General features: G+C 37.9%; 1 protein-coding gene across 28 annotated transcripts in view; it reads left to right on the top strand.

The window, feature by feature from the left end:
• Positions 1–20,102, top strand: part of CTCF (CCCTC-binding factor) — a 42,028-nt gene that overhangs the window by 2,412 nt on the left and 19,514 nt on the right. For 10 of the 28 annotated variants that reach the window (XM_081513028.1, XM_081513015.1, XM_081513025.1 and 7 more), the window contains exon 2: positions 1,666–1,782. The gene's annotated coding sequence lies outside the window, so the exon portion shown is untranslated. Of the gene's footprint in view, positions 1–1,665; positions 1,783–3,039; positions 3,157–20,102 lie in introns of those variants that run through there. The other 18 variants (XM_081513029.1, XM_081513016.1, XM_081513026.1 and 15 more) reach the window with 3 other exon arrangements.

Genomic DNA, 20,102 nt, shown 5'->3' with positions numbered 1-20,102 from the left:
ATACTTTGTTGTTTATTTGGTTTTGTGGTTTTTTTTTTCCCCATGCCATGAGGCATGCAAGGATCTTAGTTATATCTTTTAACCCATGTCCCCTGCAATGGGAGTGAGGAGTCTTAACCGCTGGACTGCTGGAAGTCTCCTTTGTTTTTATTGGAAAATGAAGTCTACAGAGAGAATAAATTGAGGACCTAAGATTACCCATAGAAACGTATCGCTAGTATGAGAAAGATTACAACAGGAATGTTTACCTGCATAGGAAAATACTACTTATTTAAGAGTAACTGTAAAAGTTATCCTTAATACGTGTTAAAATCCTAAGAGCTTTAGGATTTTGCTTTAAAGAACATACAAAAATGAGGGCACCCACCAAGGACTTCTCTGAGTGGCTTGGGGAGTTCCTTACGAGTGGCGGAAGCCACCTGTGGCTGACTAGGGTTCTGTGGCAGAGAACCTGAGGAGTCCTGTGGCACAGCTTTGTGGAGTGGTGTCTACTAGCAGAATGTACCTCAGGAGACTGGTTTTTTGCTTCAGGGATGCTACTGGCATCAAATCCACTCCATATTATCTACTTTATAGGCTCTATGTCATTTTTTAAAACCAGATACCTAGTTGACCATCTGTCTAACTTATCTATTTTGGTTTCAGATGACTAGAAACATTTTTGCAAAAAATTAGGTCCCCCTTCAAACAAGTAAGATTTATCATGATTTAATGCATTGAGAAAAAACATACAGGTTTAGAAAGAATAGTAATAACAATACATAACTTTGAGGTACATGGTTCACAAATGTGTGAATTTGGCACACCGTATTTATTTTTTTAAACATCCCCAAACTTTATCTAGTTGCTGTGTTCAGCTCTTCCCTGGCTGTACCTTGGCATTTTCTCAGTGTTTAGTATTTGAATGCAAAGATGTGGCTATTGAATATAGACTATTAATATGTACCCCAAGGATAATGGTTTTTTCCCTCAGTTGATCTTATTTTTAGTCACCCGTCCAATTTTTAGGGGCATAAAATTTCATTCCTTTTGAGGCACCTTAGTGACAATATATGACTCCAATATAAAAGTGTTTCTTGGACTAAATACACTAATTATTTACTTATGTTGTTGTAAATTGCCTTTTTAGCAGAGAAGACTTTTCTTTAGTTTCATCCGATAAAGTATCATATTAGTTTTATGAGATGAATTCCTGTTAATTGTACCTCATATGCCAGATTCTTTGGAAATGGTTAAATTTAGTTCTTTCATTTAAGAATAGTGTCCGTCCCAGCCCCTGCCGTGGAGTTAAGTACCAGTCTACCATTGCCTGAAGCTTGACAGTCCATTTATTTGTATTTTAGGGACAGAATTGTTAAGTAGCAATTTGACTTTAAAAAAGTATTTTGTTATTTGTCTAAAAAAGGTATTTCATTGCTATGCTTTTAGGACTTTCAAAAGTCAGTGAAAGCTCCCTCCATAGTTATCTTATTACACTGAAAAATACAGTCTTGAGGTTTAAACTAAATCAGTAAAACCACTGCTTAAATAGTAATGTGACATTTTAGCAAGTATACTGTTTTTCCCCAATTTTATCTGTCTTCCTCTTGCTTTCATTTTGCTTTATACTGTGTCTGCATTTGTGTGTATTTGGTGTCCATAAAATGATTTGTCCTTCTGTTTCAGAAAGATTACAGACCTGGGTCCAAAGAACAAGATGCAGTAGTGGACAGATTGCTGACCAGAGGCTTGAGAGCTGAGTTCTGTTTTCCCTGCTCAAACTGACTTTGCAGCCACGGAGAGGTAAATGCTATTTCCACTTCTTGGTCTTACAAATAGGAGTAATAAAACCTTCCTGGGGTTGGAGGATTTGCTGAATCGTTCTTGAGTATAGGAGATACACGACAGTGGATAATTGAGAGCATATAAGCTTTATTTTCAAGGAATACTCCATTTGAAACTCTCTTTGCACTGCCATACGCTAGCTGGCTGACACTGGGTAGATTACTTAACCTTTCTACTCCTACAGTTTGTATTTGTGAGAATAACACCAGTTAATGAGGTTATTATTGGAGTGATGCGAATGTGTATAAAGCATTAAGTACCATTCTGAGTATGTACATAGAAAGACCCCAGGATATGGTGGCTGCTATTCTGTAGAAACCCTTGAACTGTCGATTTCGACTCTTGGCAAATGACCTCAAAAGTCCATGGCTTGTGGCTATTTGTAATTTTGATGAGGAACAGATGGAATCCTGTGCTTGGAGAAGCTGATGTCCTAGGTAAAAATTGTCTCACTAAATTTGAATTAACCTAGCTAACGACCCATGTTTATATAGTAGTGTTACAGTCCTTATAAATAATTTTTTTTGGAAACATTTGCAAGGGTCACTTAAAACTTACTTTAGTCTACAATTTCTGCTATGAAATATAATGCACAGTACAGGATACTTGAAACAGGCCTCTCATAAATGTCAGTGTCTACTAGACTTGGAATCTCATTAACAATAAAGAAGGGTTCTGGGTGTGAAAAATCTCTCTTCTCAGGCTACTGGGAAGATCTTTCTTATCCCTAGAAAATGTGAAAATAGTTTAATTGCACTTGTGTAATGGTGAAAAAGAGTGTAGAGGTGAGAATTACAAATGCCAAGATTAGATAAGCTTATGTGAATGAATCATCTAAGTAACTACTAAGATTTTTCTTAAAAGCTATGCCTGGAGCAAATAGGAGGAAGGGAACAGGAGGGAAAGCTCTTCTTCTAATCACTGTTTTCCATATGGGCAGCTTGGTACCTCGTAGATGGGAAGGACAAGCTCTCTGTGCTGGTGTTCTATTGCTCCATAAACTTGTGCCCTGCAGGCTCTTTAGTGTTGACAGGTAGTGCATACTAATGAGCTGCTTGAAAAGAGAAACAATACTGATTTGAAAAGCTATTGAGAAAGCTAGCCTTAAGAGTTTGGAGAATGGGATTATAAGAACATTTTGATCACTTTTAAGTATTATGGCTAGTTTAATTATTTAGATCCCTGGTTCTCAAACTGGGATATGAATACCCTTAGGGTACAAAGTGGTATGATTCCGGGGTACTTGAAGCCACAAGATAAACATGACTCATCTTCTTGGAGCTTCAGTTGTGCTCACTGAGGGGGCGGTGAGTTAAGTATTTTAACTGGTAAGTAATTATAAATACTTTTACATTAAAACAAATATGTATTTTAAGAGAAGAATGTGAACTCTTTGACTGTCTAAGATAACATAGATCTTCAACAAAATGGGGCATGAGTACCTGGAGTGGGAAACCCTGTTTATAGTGAAAACATTTGAGAAGAAGTACTTTTGGGCTGTGTAACAGCTTTACCATCTAGCTCCTTAACTTTGTCCCCTGTAGCATCTACTGTAGAGTATAGAAGTTAAACTGTATTAAATGGAGCTTGTTTGCACATTCCTGTATGTGCCCAGCATGCCCAAGAGTTCTGTGCATATTGGTCGACAATTCTAGATGGCTGGACCAGGTCATCAAGACCATTCCAGTGATATAAGAATTACAATTTAAAAGCAGCAATGAGCAAAATCAGGTCTGAAACTAAATTCTATAAAACAATTTTGAGAATATATTAACTCCAACATAGTCATTTTTACTGATTTTTGGCCCTGCCCCATTCAGGTTACTTAGAGTCATAATAAAAATGGCTAAATTCTAAGCTATGGACATTATGACTCCTAATTATTCAAAAGCATCTATTCTTAACTGTCTTGTGTGTTTTACAGTTTCTAAGTATTGTTACTAGAGTATTGTTCTTAATGTAAATGGCACTTAAGAATTACATTTTCTGTATTGATGATGCCTGCTCTTTGAATATAGGTTTTATATTCGAACTTTAATGGTTCTAGGTATACTGAAGTGTGACTTTCTCTGCAATGATATAAATTGGATCAACCCAGATATTTAGATGTGTTCTAAATATCTGTAGTGTTTATTTATTGAATACTTGTAATGTGCTTATTCCATCTTTTGAACACTTACACCTTTCTACTGTGTGCCAGGCATGCATTAGGTACTGGGGATTGCAAGAAGAGTGTAAGAAAAAGATCCTTTTCCTGAGGGGCTTAAGTAGAATATGGGGCAAGAGATCTATAAATGTGTTGTTGGTGCTGTGATAAAAGTATGTTCGGTGTGCAGGGAGGGATGGTCAGTTACAGAAGTTAGTGAAAGATGTTAGGATAGGCTTTCTGCAGGAGAGACCTTGATCTAAGTGTATCAGGAAATACAAAAGAAGCATAAAATTAGATTTTAATCTTATTAGGGCACCAAGGCTTAACCAGCATGCAGCTTAATAGCTTTATGGCCTTGGGCAAGTTCATTAAGGGTGAATTCTTTGTCCCTTCCTTTCCCTATTTGTAAAATGACATCTCCTTTATTGGAGTCTTCTGACAGTTAAATGAAGGGGGAAATATATACAATTGACCCTTGAACAATGTGGGCTTGAACTGCTGGGTCCACTTATATGTGGATTTTTTTCCCATAGTGAATAACTACAACCCACAGTTGGCTGAATCCACTGATGAGGGAACGGTGTATATGGAGGGGTAACTATAAATTATGTTGAATTTTAAACTGTGTGGAGGGTCAGCACGCCAAAACCCCCATTCATTGAGAGTCAGCTATATGGTTGTAACTAACTATAATGTGCTACATAGAGGTAAAGCAGGGATCTTTAGACTTTAGCAGTAGTTGGTCATTGTATATATTTTACATTAAATTGACTACTAATGACTACCAGACAAGAGAAGACTCTTGAGAGTCCCTTGGACTGCAAGGAGATCCAACCAGTCCATCCTAAAGGAGATCAGTCCTGGGTGTTCATTGGAAGGACTGAAGCTGAAACTCCAGTACTTTGGACACCTGATGCGAAGAGCTGACTCATTTGAAAAGATCCTGATGCTGGGAGGAGAAGGGGACGACAGAGGATGATATGGTTGGATGGCATCACCGACTCAATGGACATGAGTTTGGGTAAACTCCGGGAGTTGGTGATGGACAGGGAGGCCTGGTGTGCTATGGTTAATGGGGTCGCAAAGGCTCGGACACGACTGAATGACTGAACTGAACCGCTTGAGTGGGACTTATCAAAAAATTAATCAGAAAATAAATAGAGCAGTAGATAAATGGATAACTAAACAGGATCAAATTCCATGTTGGGAGTGATGTTTGACAACCACTGAAAAAAACTGATTGGAAAGACTATTAACTAGCAAAGTGCTTATGAGAAGTTTGGGGTTTTTTTTGAGTTTTGTTTTGTTTGTCTTAATATAGTACCCGGTGAGGGGAAGAGTAGGCAGGGATGTAATGCAATGTGATAAGTATAGTTAACACTGCTGTATGTTACATATGAAACTTAAAGAGTATGAATGTTTGCTAAACTTTCTCTGGGGAATACATATATCGTGAAATATTATATGTACGTCACATCTTATGCTTTATACCTTAAACTTACACAGTGCTATACAAGAAGGAAATGTCAACCCACTCCAGTATTCTTACCTGGGAAGTCCCATGGACAGAGGATCCTGGTGGGCTACAGTCCATGGGGTTGCAAAAGAGTTGGACATGACTTAGCAACTAAACAACAACAAACAACAGATACATCAATTATGTCTAAATAAAACTGGGAGAAAAAAATTACGGTACAAAAAATAGTTACGGAGGAAAAGTAAAGAAAAACCCACACAGTAATAACCTGTAGAATATAGGATATATATATATATATATATATAATATAACCTGGTAAATAACAAGAGCTCAGTAAGTAATTGTTCGGATGAATGAATGCCCAGGGTAAAAGACTAAATGGATAGGCATCAAAACACTGGTCAAAACAAACTGCAAAATAAACTGGTAGTGTGAGGGTGGTTAGATTTGCTTTTCTGTAGTTTTATCACATAGTTATGCAAATAGTTTTTTTTCCCCACTCAGAATTAACCAGAATTTTGGAGTAGCAACATTCAATAATAGGGAAATTAATTAAATTATGATACACCTCCTCTGTATATGCAGATTCAACTAGCTGCAATAAAGCATGACCGCTATCTTGTGCCATTTTATGTAAGGGATTTGAGCATCCACAGACCACGGTATCTGGCCGGAGACTGGGGTGGGGGTGGTGTGCTGGAACCAATCCCCTGTGGATACCCAGGGACAACTGTAATAGAATGTCATGCAACTATTTTATTATGTATAGAAATATATTGAAATGGAGAGGGATTTGAGACACTACATAAAGCAAATTATCAAATAGTGTGTACAGTGCAATAACATTGTACAGTATGATCTCATGTAAGAGTAAATATGTGTATAAATGGGGAGGAGACTATGGATATAAACCAGCATGTTTATGTAAAATGTAGAAGTTTACATATTCTTACTGATCAGAATTTTCTCCTTTTATCTGTATTTCATAATTTTTAAAGGGAAAAAGGAATAGGAAGTAGTACTGAAGCTTTCTGATAAATATAATGAAGTAATAAAAAGTAGTTTTTGCCTAGTAAAGGTAGGCTGCAGAACCTTGCTTGTAACAGTTGCAGAAGTGCAGGCAGGAGTGGGGCGCTGGCAGCCATGTATCTGTCCAAGTTTTACAGTGAATTGAGGTTGCAGTGGCAGTTCTTAAAATTTTCTTCTCAAATTGGATCTTAAGTTTTTTTTGTATCATTAGAGTAATGTTTAGTTTCATTCTTTGATAGAGTAATAATGATACACCAGCTTCCCCAACAAGGAAGAAGGAGATAAGAGTCCTGAAATGTCCTAGATTTGTGAGGGCCTTTGAAGAAAAGAGCAGATAGGTATCTTGATGCTTTGTGTGCAGTGGAGAGGGAGAAGGGGGATTATGCCCTGACTTAGAGCAGCCTTTCTAGTTTAAAACATACCCTAATGGAGGTGAGGGAAGAGCCAGTCTAGTAGAGTGAATCTATGTATCACTTTTTTGCCTGATACAGGGATTCCTCTTTAAATTTCTTGGACTTCAGATGTAAGGCCACTCACAATGGTGTATGTTTATTATTAATTATTAGCCATTTCCATCTAAATAGGTTTCAGAGACTTCTGCCTGATTGCTCGGTTATAGAAAAGGGGACTGCAAAGGTAGAGAACCGACTGTTGTACAGCTTCACTATATGTAGTTGTTAAAATTTTCTGATTTTTTTTGTTTGTTTGTTTTTTAGCTGAGACATGGTGATATTTGTTCCCTTCTTAGCTTTGAGAATGAATCTAATTGATAACCTAGAAGTCTAGCATTTAAAGCCAGGTGAAATTTTAAGTCACTATACAGTCCTCAGGGCTTCCTATTCTGATAGCTCAGTTGGTCAGGAATCCTCCTGCAATGCAGGAGACCCCGGTTCGATTCCTGGGTTGGGAAGGTTCGCTGGAGAAGGGATAGGCTACCCACTCCAGTATTCTTGGGCTTCCCTTATGGCTCAGCTGGTAAAGAATCCACCTGCAATGTGGGAGACCTGGGTTCGATCCCTGGGTTGGAAAGATCCCCTGGAGAAGGGAAAGGCTACCCACTCCGGTATTCTGGCCAGAAGAAGTCCATGGACTGTATGGTCCATGGGGTTGCAAAGAGTTGGACACGACTGAGAGACTTTCACTTTCATACAGTTCACTCATAAGACAGATGATAAACCTAAGAGGGAAAGTGATTTACCCAAGGTCATGAATGTAGGACAAGTACATCTGCCTTTTTTTTATTCTTAAGACTGGCTCCGAATAGTCTCTGGGTTTCATGGAATATCCTGCTGCATTTGTTTCTCTAACTAATGTACTTGATGTACATTTGGTTTTTTAGATCTCTTTTAACAGAGACACACATCAGTGTATGTCACTAGAAAAATAAATTTTAAGAGACTACGGTACCTTACTGCTCTCCAGTGTCGTACACCTGTGCGCTGGCATACCGTAAGTTTTCAGTGTATATTTGTCAGAATTTTTTAAAATATTGCCCCAAACCTTGAAGTTTGTTCATGTGCATAGTGTAGCACTAGACTCTGTTGTTGCTAATATTAAAGTTTGGTATCTAATACCAGGGGTGTTAGGATTTTGAGCTCATTCATCTCTTTCTTTATAATCCAGGACTTTTTCAGAATCTTTCAGTTTATTTCTCTGTGATAAGAACAGACCATCCTTGGAGACAGATTTTTGTTTGTCTGTTTTGCTTTTTGGCTGCACTGTGCAGCATGCAGGATCCTCGTTCCCTGAAAGTGAAAGCATTAGTGCCTCAGTCGTTTCTGACTCTTTGCGACCCCATGGACTGTATAGCCCACCAGGCTCCTCTGTCCATGGAATTCTCCAGGCAAGAATACTGGAGTGGGTTGCCATGCCCTTTTCGAGGGGATCGTCCCGATCCAGGTATCAAACCTGGGCCTCCCACATTGCAGGCAGATTCTTTACCATCTGAGCCACCAGGGAAGCACCCCCCCCCCCCCGCCCCCAGTTCCCTGACCAGGAATCAAACCTGCACCTTCTATAGTGGAGCTTGGAGTCTCAACCGCTGGACTACCATGGAAGTTCAGCATCTCTAGTTTAGTATAGTTCAGTTGGACCACTAAACGTTCGGAATTATTTCAGCCCACTGCTTTTTAGATAAACTCTAGTATAACAAAACTCTGTCACATATTGTAAAGTATGCAAGATACTATATACATTCACAGATTATGATACAGAGCTGTAGTAATAGAGGACACACTAATTGCTTTTAGTATGTTTTATTTGTATCTTACAGCTTTCTACTTGTTTAAATTTTTGTTGTTGTTATAGGTATATATGGAAACTATAGAGTAATAGTGACTTTGTTTTCTGTTGCAAGTAAATTTTATCTTTTAGTACTTTTTTTTTCTTCCTGGCTCCTTGGTAGACAAGGCCTTTGATCATTCTCCTTCTATTTGTTTTTTTCCTCTGTTTGTTTCCATATTTCTCAGGAGTAACCAAGTTAGGGGATTACTTCTTTTTATAACCTAATAGTAGTTCAAAGGAGCATTTTGTTTCTTTTATTGTTTAAACTTCTCTGTCTCTATTCCTATAGGTATATATGTATATATCCTTTTTCTGTTTTTTAGATTTCTTTTATTCTGTTGAATAGCACTTTATTATTCATATTTTGTGTTACACTGTTTAGTCACTAAGGATATCTTATTTTTTCGTGTAACTATTTCTTGATCTTTGTTCAAAGATAGCATGTTGCCATTTATTAATATTACTATACCTTTGGTACAGACATTGCTGAATTTAAGCTGTTGACTTCTTATTTAATCTTGACCTTATAGGAGACACCATTTCCCAGATAAAAATGGTCTTAATTTCTACTGAGTACCCTTCATGAGTGAGTTCTGGGTTATAGAGATCCTAGAGCAGTGGCCATATGTTCACTGAGACACCCTATAAAAACATGAATTCACTCTGCTATGTGTGTCCATTTCTCTCCTTCCCCCCCGCTTATTTTTCCTTTTGTCAATGGTTGAGTTTGTCCATACCATCTAAAGTGATTGTTTTATATTGTTGCTACCCACAATAGAGGTGAAATTTTAGAACTTTCTTCTCCAGTCATGCAGCAAACGAAATTATTCTAAAGAATGAACTGGAAATTCTAATAGTAGAAAACTATGGGTATTTGAATAGTTTTGATTTATGTCAAGCTGCATTTAGGGTGAAGAACGATTGTATTGTAGGTCAGTCACTTTAAAGTGAAAGCAAATATGGTATGTCAGAATCACCTGGGGGCCTTTTGAAATAAGGTCTCTCTCCCCTAGACCTACTGAAAGGCTCTGGGATCTGTACATTTTAAATCTCATCAGGTGATTTTAATGCCAACCAGGTTTTTGGGAACCACTGCTCAGGTATAACGGCCCCCAAATCCATAGGTGTACTTACTAGATGTTCTGTATATTTTATACTGTGTGTATAATTTATTCCTTTTTATAACGAAATTATTTTAAGTGATAAACTTGCTGTACATCCCCAGCCTTTCTTATATTTTCAGTGATGAAACACTGTAGGACCGCAGTAAACAGTCTTAATTCTGAGCTGCTTTTAGGCATATGGCCTGGAGCAGGGCAAAGAGAGACTTTGTGGCCCCTGACATAGTCACCCTTGGGAGACTAGAGAAATGGGAGAACAGAGAGAAATGAGGCATCAGGTTGCTGTATGCCAGCAAAAGTACCATTCAGGCTGTAGAAGGCAGAGAGGGATAGCTCATGCTTGGGAGGCTGCCTCCAGTCCATACTGTGGCGCTAGGATGCTGACAGCCAGAAAAGCTTTGTCTTCTGTTTCGAGTATAAACATCCACCGAGTGAAGTAAACAGACTACTCTTAATGAGGGGCTTAAATTTTCTCCATTTACTATTTTCCTTTGCTAGAATGTTCCTCCCTACTATAGCTTGTCTGGCAAGGTCTATCTCATCCTTTAAGATCTAGCTTTAGCAATTTCTCCTTAAAGCCCACCTTCACCAGCTTAAGCCATCCTTTTTGCCACGTGGTGGAAAGTACGTGTTAACCTCTGTGTTATAGCACACGCTGTATAGCTCCTATTTGTTCTATTGTCTCCCTGTCAGATGAGGAGCTCTCTGAGAGCTATGCAGTTAGGACTTTTTTTTTTTAAGTAATTAAAAGGGAGGTTCATTTCTGTGTACCCAGCATCAGTGGCTTTTGATTAAAGAATTATTATTGGTTTAGCACTTCTTATTCTTTGTAGCAGAAGAACTCTTTCATGTCCTATAGTTGTTTCATTGTTGCCATTACAAATATTTTATTATGTATTTCCTACATTTGAAGCTCTTCTTAGGTTTTTTCTTCAAGTAGCTATTAGAATAATTGTTTTGACTGTATCTTTTAATATTAACAAATAGGGAGAAGGATTGTTAAAAACTGGGGTGCTCTTATTACTTAAGAGATACAATTTGTTTACCTTTTAGTTTCCTCTCTCTCCTCCCCTAAATGCCCCAGCTGTTCTTTTTAAAGTTAACTGCACATAACAGGGAAGAGAAAGGTGTATATGTGACTGAGTAGGTGAGTGCTACTTCAGATAAAGGCTGCTTCTGATCATCCTGAAATAAATGGTCACTGATATTTTTCTGCTTCTCAGATTGAGTCATCCTTTCCACCCAGCTCCTTCCCATTCTTTGCTGAAGTCTGCAGCTTTCCTGGTACTCAATATTTATGGGCATACTTCACTTTATCTTCAGCTGTCAGATAAAATGATGATGTATATATTTCCAGGAACAGTAGAGTAAAATAGTTATTTTACTCTCCTATTTTAATTTTTTAAACCTTAACTTTTGTTCCAAAGAGGTAAATTATTTTTGGCTAGTGTTATGCATCCAATAAGTCAGCTTTTCCTTTCACTCTCAGGAGAGACTGGTTACTTATTTGTAATTAGTTTTTTTCCCCTTGTCATAATGGCACTTAGTATCCTCTGCAGTCAGAATGGCTACAGTCCAAGGGGTCGCAAAGAGTCAGACTTGACTGAGCAGGCACACCCACACCCCACAGTGCAGATACTGGACTAGGTTTTTCAGTCTCCTGGTATGAAAACATTCTTGTGATTTAGAGATCTAGAAAAGAGAAAGCTACAAAGTGTCTCCTTTCTTCTCTGTCTTCTAGTGATGTCTGATGTTTTGTATTGAGCAGTCTGAAGGCAAGTTGTTTGGTGACTCCATGTTAGATTGTTTCAAAATTGCTGTGGCTTGTGGAAGCTCAGTGGGGAGTTGGGGCTGCTGTTTCCTGCCAAGAGTGTAGACAGTCTTCTGATCTGCTCCAAGAAATAAATTGGGGTTTTTAGCAGTCAGTTGTCCCTTGTAGAAAACAGTAGTGTATTAAACAAAAGTTTTGGTGATTTTATTTTTAAAGTGGAATTCTGGAAATTATCCTTCTCTACTGTCTTCTTCTCAGTGCACATGTCTTATTCTTAGTACATGTATATTTTATAATAACCAGTCTCCCCAAATGATTATGCAGTCGTGAGTATGAAGGATTATTTTGGTAGTTTCCCTTTGAGAAATAACCTGGCATATTTGCTATAAAGCCACATTATCTGGTGATAACTTACTAAGCCTTAACATCTTCAAAAATTAGTGTATTCATAATTAGCTTTTATTTTTGTGGCAGTATTTTTAAAATCTAAACCTATACTTGTATTGTCAGGGCTTACTTTTTTCTTTTTGAGAAATGACATAAACATAGCAATGAAGGATATAAATTCATATAGTTAAGCTTCCACTTAACATACAAACAATGTTTTGTTTTTTATGTTCTCTTCCTGCTTTTGTTGTGTGCGGGAACCATTTATACATGTTTCATATGATAGTGACACTAGTATTGAATGTCTACTGCTTACCTAACACTGGTGTTCATTGCTATAGAATATTCAGAAGTGAAAGGCATAGTTCCTGCCCTTGAAAAGCTGATAATCTATTAGGGGAAACACAGGTACACAGAACAATATATTCAAATAAATAAACAAAATAACAAAAACAAAACAAATTAGAGTCAGTCTGCACTAGTCAAGCTTGAGAAATCTTTGAGTAGGGGATGACTAGACCTGGAGACAGTAGGCACTTGTGTGGAAGATGCACCAAAGGTGACATTGGATGGTTTGAAAGGATGGTAACAAATCATACAGAGTTCTGGGAGCAAAGCCAAAGAGATTGGAGTTGATTCAGTTAACCCTCAATCCTCATGAGTTTTTGTGCCTCATTTCAGGAAGATTTAGTTTGGCAGCAATATGCTAGACAGACTAGTAAGAGACCAGCCTGGGAGGCTGTTCTGTTCCTTTGACTCTTTTTCTGTTTCATTCCTGAATTTGACCCAGATTTCTGTCAACTACCTTCATTCTAAAGGTAATTGATAGTTTATCAGAGAAGTAATTTTTGTGGGGAAAATTTATCTAAGGTTTGTGATTAGAATTCTAAGAAACTGAAAGGTCATATATTCAGCTAACACGTGTTTGTTTGCCTTCTGGGGCGACCTATAAAGATACAGAAGAGCACAGTAGCCAGGCTTTACCCACATTGTTTTATTTAATCTTTACAACAGCCAGTGAAGTGGATACCATTATTATCCTTGTTTTGTAGGAAGGAAAGTAGGCACAGAAGGGTAGCATGTTTCACTCCAGGTCACACTCCTAGTAGGTGGAGGAACCAGAAATGGGATTCAGGTTTCTGGCAGGAAAGCCTAGCTCTTAATGACTATTTCATTCTATTTCTCTCCTCGCCCCACCCTTTTTTAGTATGGAACAAGCATTTTCCTCATATGAAGATTATATTACAACATGATTTTTAATATCTGTGTGATACTGTTTTATGGATGTATCATTTACCAAATTAAACTTTCCCCTGTGGTTGTAATTTTAGGTTGTTTATAATTATTCACTCTGATTAATAATGTCCTTATAATCTCTGATTATTTCTGACCATAAAATCTGAACCTAAGTTATTGGATCACAATTTGAATATTAAAAATTCTTGACTCATATCACCAGTTACCTTGCTGATTTTTTTTTTTCTGTAGTTTACTTAGAATATTATATTAGTTTCAGGTGTGCAACATAGTGATTCAATGTTTTTTTAGATTGCACACCATACAAAGTTAATATTTTTTGTTCTTTGTAACATTTATTTTATAACTGGTAGTTTGTACCTCTTAGTCTTGTTCACCTGTGTCACCCATCCCCAGCTCACCTCCTCTCTGGCAACTACTAGGTTGTTCTTTGTATGTGAGTTACCTTGCTGATTTCACTGCATTGTGAGTTATTCTTTAAAATAGTCTTAAGGTTTAGTAGAGGTACAGTGCTGTCACATTGTTTTAATTTGTATTCTTCTTAATGTTTAGACTTAGTTGTTTTTTTTGCTTTTTTAATTCATCTACCATTTGTATTTCTTTTCTTTTTTTTTTTTTTCTCTTGGTGTCGGGTTAGTGTAAGGGTTAGGGTGTCATGTTATGGTGTCAGGTAAGGGTCAGTGTTAGGGTTAGGATGTCAGGTTAGGGTGTCGGGTTAGGGATTGGGTTAGGGTTCTGTATTTCTTTAAGTGATCTACTTGTGTCCTTTTCCCAGCCTTCATTTTTGGTATTTATCTTTTTCTTATAAAATTTATAACTACTAATATAATAAGGATATTTTTATTAATCTTTTGTCATATATGCTGCAGATATGTTCTTTTTGGCCATTTTATTCAACATGTTTTTGTTTTTACGGTTTTTTGGGGTTTTTTTTTTTAAGCTTCAAGGTGGTCAAAATTTCAACAGTTGCCTCTATGCTCTCCTATTATTTAGGAATCTTAAACATAAAGCCTTCCTCATTCTGAGATCAGAAGGCCATTTACCTACCTATATCTTTTTCAAGTTTGGTTTTCAGATTTGGCTTGTGGGATCCCAGATCCCCAACCAGGGATCAAACCTGAGCCGTTGGCAGTGAGAGCATGGAGTCCTAACCACTGGACCACCACGGAATTCCTATGTCTTTTTTGTTTTTGTTAATGTCTCCTTATCTCTTACAGCAGAATATATTCCAGATGGATCAAAAGTATAACTTACTATAACTTAAATATTCCACTCATTTATAGTTTTTCTGGCACCTTTTATCAAAATAATTCTCTTTCCTTCCTGATTTAATTTTTTAAATATTTATTTGGCTCCGATAGGTCCTAGTTGTGGTACTCAGGATCTTTGTTGTGGCATGCAAACTCTCAGTGTGACACATGGGATCTAGTTTCCTGACCAGGGATGGAACCTGGGCCCCTGCCTTGAGAGTTCTGATTCTTAACCATTGGACCACCAGGGAAGTCCTCCCCAAGTAATTTTAAACTGACAACTTTATATATGCTATGAGTTGTTTCTGGATTCTCTATTCTATTTATATTGGCTGGCTATGATAGTGACAGTACTACACTATATTACTTATTGTGGCTTAATACTATGTTAATATTTGGAAATAAAGGATGGCCTTCGTTTTTCAAAAATTTTATCAGTGTCCTCAATATCTTGTTGATTTTTCAGCCAGATTTTGAAAATTATATGAACTAGAAATAATTAACATCTTTATGATGTTTGGCCTTTCTGATCATGTATATAGGATAGCAGTGTGCCTATTGAGTGAGGTCTTTTATGCCTCCTAGAAGGGTTTTGTGATCTTTAAAAAGGTCTGCAAATTTTGAATTGAGGTTGTGTTAAGGATGTTGTAAGTTTCTGTATGTTTTTCTGAATTTCCTATTTATTAAGTAATAGGTATATATAATTTTAAGTTTGTTTATAGCTCATCTTGTTCCACAAAGAAGTTGAAGAAATGTGTAGAAAATATAAATAGTAAATGATACAAATTCAAAACCCCAGAAAATACAAATTAGAATAAAAAGTTATTACATAGTTTGAGGGAAAAGATTCATAAAGGTATGGCCAGCTAAAATAATGGTAACATGATCCTGTTACATAGGTCTCAGAATGAAAGAAAAAAATTCCTTAGTTGAAGCAGAGCTTTTCCAATCACGTAACTCCAAATGAAATTTCCTCCATGTATACTTTAGTGTAAGTCAAGGGCATAATGTCAAAATAAAACTTGGTGAGAGCAGTTCTGTAAAGAATAAGACGAAGTGACCCAAGTATATCCAGCTTTCTGGTGGTCTGGCATAATTTGGGTTAAAGCCTAGAATAGAATGCTGAATTCCACAAAGAGGTCAAGTCAGATAAGGACAGAAAAGTCTCCTTTGGGTTTACCAGTTATGGGCCATTACTGGCTTCAGGGTAGTTCAATGGAGTATTGGGGAACAGAAACCAAACTGGTGAACTGAGGCGTGGAAGAGATGTAAAGGAATAGAGACAGCTACTGTGGAGTTGATCAAGGGGGAATACAGAGACAGCAGATGCTAAATTGTCAAGTGGGGTTAAGGGGAATTTTAAGAGAAAAAGATTTGAGCAATAGAGAGCTGATACAGCGCTGACAGGAAAGAGGGGAAGAGCTGATCCAGCAGGTTCCTTTAGGATGCAGGTCAGGCTGGTGGTGTAGGAGCATAAGCAGACTTCTGGATCCTTTGTGGAGAGTCTGGGCCTGTGTACCCTCCCATTCAAGCAGTCAGCGTGTGTTCTTTTTCACGGTGAGAGAATAGTGGTGAGCAAGAGGTACTCAGATACCAGTTTTCCTCTCTTCCAGGTTCCTCACCCTCATATGCCAGTGTCACCCTGCCTCATTCTAAGGGAACCCCCTCTTGCCCCATCTTCTACCCATAAGTTGATCTGATCGAATGATTTTTTTTTTTCCCCTAAAAATACCCCCAAGCTTCAGTTTTTCACCAAGATGGTAGAGGGTACAGGGAAGGATCTGTTCTTCAGAGTTCCATTTTTTGTCCTACTGCAGCCCGGAGGAGTAACCCATTTTGCCAAGCTTATTTGGTTGGTTAGGGATGATGAGGATTTAGAGTCTGGGTTTCTTTCTTTTATTTTAGCTGTGCTGCATGGCTTGCAGGATCTTAGTTCCCCAACCAGGGATTGAACCTGGGCCATAGCAGTGAGAGCACTGAGTCCTAACCCCTGGACTGCCAGGGAATTCCCCAGGTTTCTTTATTCCTTATCCAGTGCCACTGAGTTGAAGGTGATAGTGACACCCACAGAAGAGAGAGATCCTTTAGGCATTGAAACTGTGGAATTGCACATGTGGATTTAGAAGACCTCTGGGTTGAGACAACTGAAGTAAAAAGGTCCATGAACTGAATGACTACAGAGAAAGGAACAGAGTCTTGATGTTGCTCAGAGCCGCTAGGGGAAGAGCTCTCAGAAACAAGGGAGAGACCTAGGAAAGCAGGAGCCAAGAGAGAAGAGAGGCTGCAGAAGGAGGAATGAGTTTCATACTGTTAGATGCCAAAGAAAAATTGAGTTTGAGGATGAGGGGAAGGCCTTCAGGTTGGCTGGTGTGGTTCCTGGTGAATGGTGCTTGTGTACCAAGCAGAGGGACCAGAGAGGGCTGAGTTGGGAGTGGAGTCCTTTTTAGTAAGGTATTTAAAATACCACAAAGCCATATAAAAGTGTATGTAAATTTTATGTATATAGTCTCATCTATATTTAAAAATACATCTCCAAGAGAGAAAAAAAAACAGAAAATAGCATCAAAGTACTAGGTGATTAGGTGTAGAAATTGTGAACAATTTTTTTTAAGTCCTATTTGTGCTTCATCTTTCAGACTTCTATAAATAAGCTAATATACTTTGATAATCTGAAGGAGTTTTGTCCAGAGGTTAATGTAAACCTGTTCTTAATGACATTGGTCCACTAAAAGATTTGACAGAACCTAGAAAACACACCTGACTCAAGTAAGCAGAGAGGCCAAGAAGATGACAGACTCAAGAGAAACTGAGTGGAAAGCGGGAGGCATAGCTGAGCCCGTGGAAGGAGGGAAAGGATGGATCCAAATCACTAATGGGGTGAAACAGCTAGGATAGCACAGTCTCCAGGGAGTGGGGAGAGAGAGACCCCTGTCCAGCCTGTTAGGTTAGTTACTGACTGATAGACTCCTTCCCTTCTCCCTGACCCCCCCACCCCCAGAGAAAGTAGAGCAATCCACTCCTGGAAGGCATGCCCTGAGACTTCCAAGCCCTGAATGGGAGAGGCTGGTGGCTTGCTACTTTGTGTCTGATTTTTCTCTGTAAAAATAGAACCTACTGCTATAAGACCCTGAATAGATGGTGATGTTCATGGACCTAATGGCATGTGTTTTTTTCATGGTGAGAGGACACTTGTCAGCTCAACTCCCAGGCAGCATAATTGGTTTCAATTTGATTCCTTTGCACCAATTCTTTTTCTGCCTGGTTTATAATTCCACAACCTCTTTTGGGTTGGACTTGGTTATTTACAAGTGATTTCTAGTATTTTAAGTTCTCAAATTCATGGCGGAGACAAGATGGACTTTTCAGTGTTCTTCAGATTGATGTTTCCATCGTGATGGGGCTTTCTTTTCCCTGTTCCTAACTCCAGCATTGACGTTATCATCATCTGTTGGGGTATTGATTTCAGACCGTCATGGCCTGGGAAGTTTTGTGTTTTTATTTTGGAAAAGATGAGGAAAGTAATAGTATAAAGTAGTGCGTCTCCAACTTTAATACATGACACCATTCGGGGATCTGTTAAATTGCAAATTGTAATTCTGTGGGTCAAGGATAGAGCCTGAAATTCTGTTTTTAGAAGTTCCGAGGTTAAGCCAGTGTTCCTGGTCCTCAGTAGCACCTACCCACATGTGGCTGTTGAGAATTTACCATCTCAAATTGCGATGTACTGTAAAATTTATACCAGATTTCAAAGGCTTATTTTAAAAAAAGAAGGTACAGTATCTCAACTTTTTTTAATTGATTTCATCTTGAAATGATACTATTTTGGTTATAATGGGTTAGATTACTAAAATTGATTTTGTCTGTTTCTTTTTACTTTTAAATATGGCTACTGGAAAAATTTGAATTATATGTATGTAGTTCTTGTTTCTATTGGATGGTTCTAGTATATAGAACATTCTTATCCCAAGAATGAGATGTCTAAACAGTAGTGGTTATAAAGAAATTATAGCTAGGATCATGTCTAAAGTAGCCTTTCACTATCAGAAATCTAAATAAGATCTTATAAAAATGCTAGCACATTGATGCTCAAACATTTTTCATTTGTAGGCAAATTATAAAGCACTTCACAAATGTCCCTTGACCCTCATGTTCTGTGGTAGCATTTTGTTATATTTGTCCTGTTAATGGAACAGATAGTAAGAGGTCTTTGCATTGAGCATTGTAGTGTACTCTTGGTTGTTGAGTACAAGGGGCTAAGGAAAGTAAGTAATGGCAAAACAAATCAGGGAAACCCAGCAACCCACAAGGTTTTCCATTAGGCTCGGTTCTATGCAGATAGTGAGGTTTGCTGAATCAGTCCAAATACGTAGGGTTGCTTCAACCCTGGCTTTTTCCCTCAAAGAGTTTTAACAAGCCCATTGGGGAAACAGATTATTTTGAGAAAAATTTAAGTGCATAGTAGTGTGGTTGTTTTATCAGCAGATACATTCAAGGAAACGAATGGCTTAAAGACCAGTAATGAATCTGAATAGATTATATGGGGTCATTACATCTCTCCTCTTTGCAAATATACAGATACACTTTGTTGAAGAAATCAAGCACTGTTCTTTATGAATCAAGTAAGTCTCAATTGTCAGTGCTTAGAAAGCATATGTGATTTCCATTGACAACCAAATGAGTATAGTCTTAATATTTTGTCATTTAAGACCATCCAGTGTATGGCCACAACCAACACATCTTTCTCCCATCTCTTTCTATTCTTTCCTCTTTTTAAGCATGTGAGTGCACACAGGCATGCACCGTGTTGCCTTTAAAAGTCCTGCCCATCTTGATCTCACACCTGGCCAAACCTAACCTTCTTTTACCTTGAGCCATTGTACCTATTCTCTCTTTTGTTAGACAATAACTCCTAAAATGCAGGATCAAGTCTGCATAATCTTAGTCTTTGTACTACCTTGCAGGTGGTCCTGACTTAAGGAGCCTTCTCTGACTGCTCTTATGGATGGTGTTAAGGTACCTGAACTGAAGAAGCTGGTATCTGATAGACGTGGCAGCTTTGTTTGAGATGAGAGCAAGAATACAAAACACTTTAAATTTTAATTTTGAGTTAACCTTTTGTATACTTGTCAGTTTTGTTAAGTCAGTTTATTGATAGGAATTGGACATTGCTCAGACTCACTTTACTCTGAGATACCTGGGTATCCTCAGCACTCCCAAGATGTAAGAGCCAGAAACTATAAATCAAAGAGAAACTGATTTTTCTATTTTTTATTATGTATTCAGTTAGCATTTATTGTGTTCTTACTAACCTGGGCACAGTCCTAAAGGGTAAAAACTACTTGTTATATACATGGTCTCTGTCCTCAACAAACTTATGGTCTTACAGAGAAGAGAAATACATGAATGTATTTCAGGTATGGGATGATAGTATGAGACAGGAGGTGGAGGTGTGTGGTAGCTACAAGCAGGGCCATTGGACTCTGGATTCAAGTTCTGATTCTGGCTCAAAGAAAAAGAAAAGCATGGTGAAAAGGCATTCTGATGACTTGTTTTC

Source organism: Giraffa tippelskirchi, chromosome 7, assembly GCF_054371585.1.
Source record: "Giraffa tippelskirchi isolate mGirTip1 chromosome 7, T2T-mGirTip1v1.2.pri, whole genome shotgun sequence".
NCBI lineage: Eukaryota > Metazoa > Chordata > Mammalia > Artiodactyla > Giraffidae > Giraffa > Giraffa tippelskirchi.
Note: the sequence above shows the minus strand (reverse complement) of the source record. Positions and strands in the feature narration are given on the sequence as shown.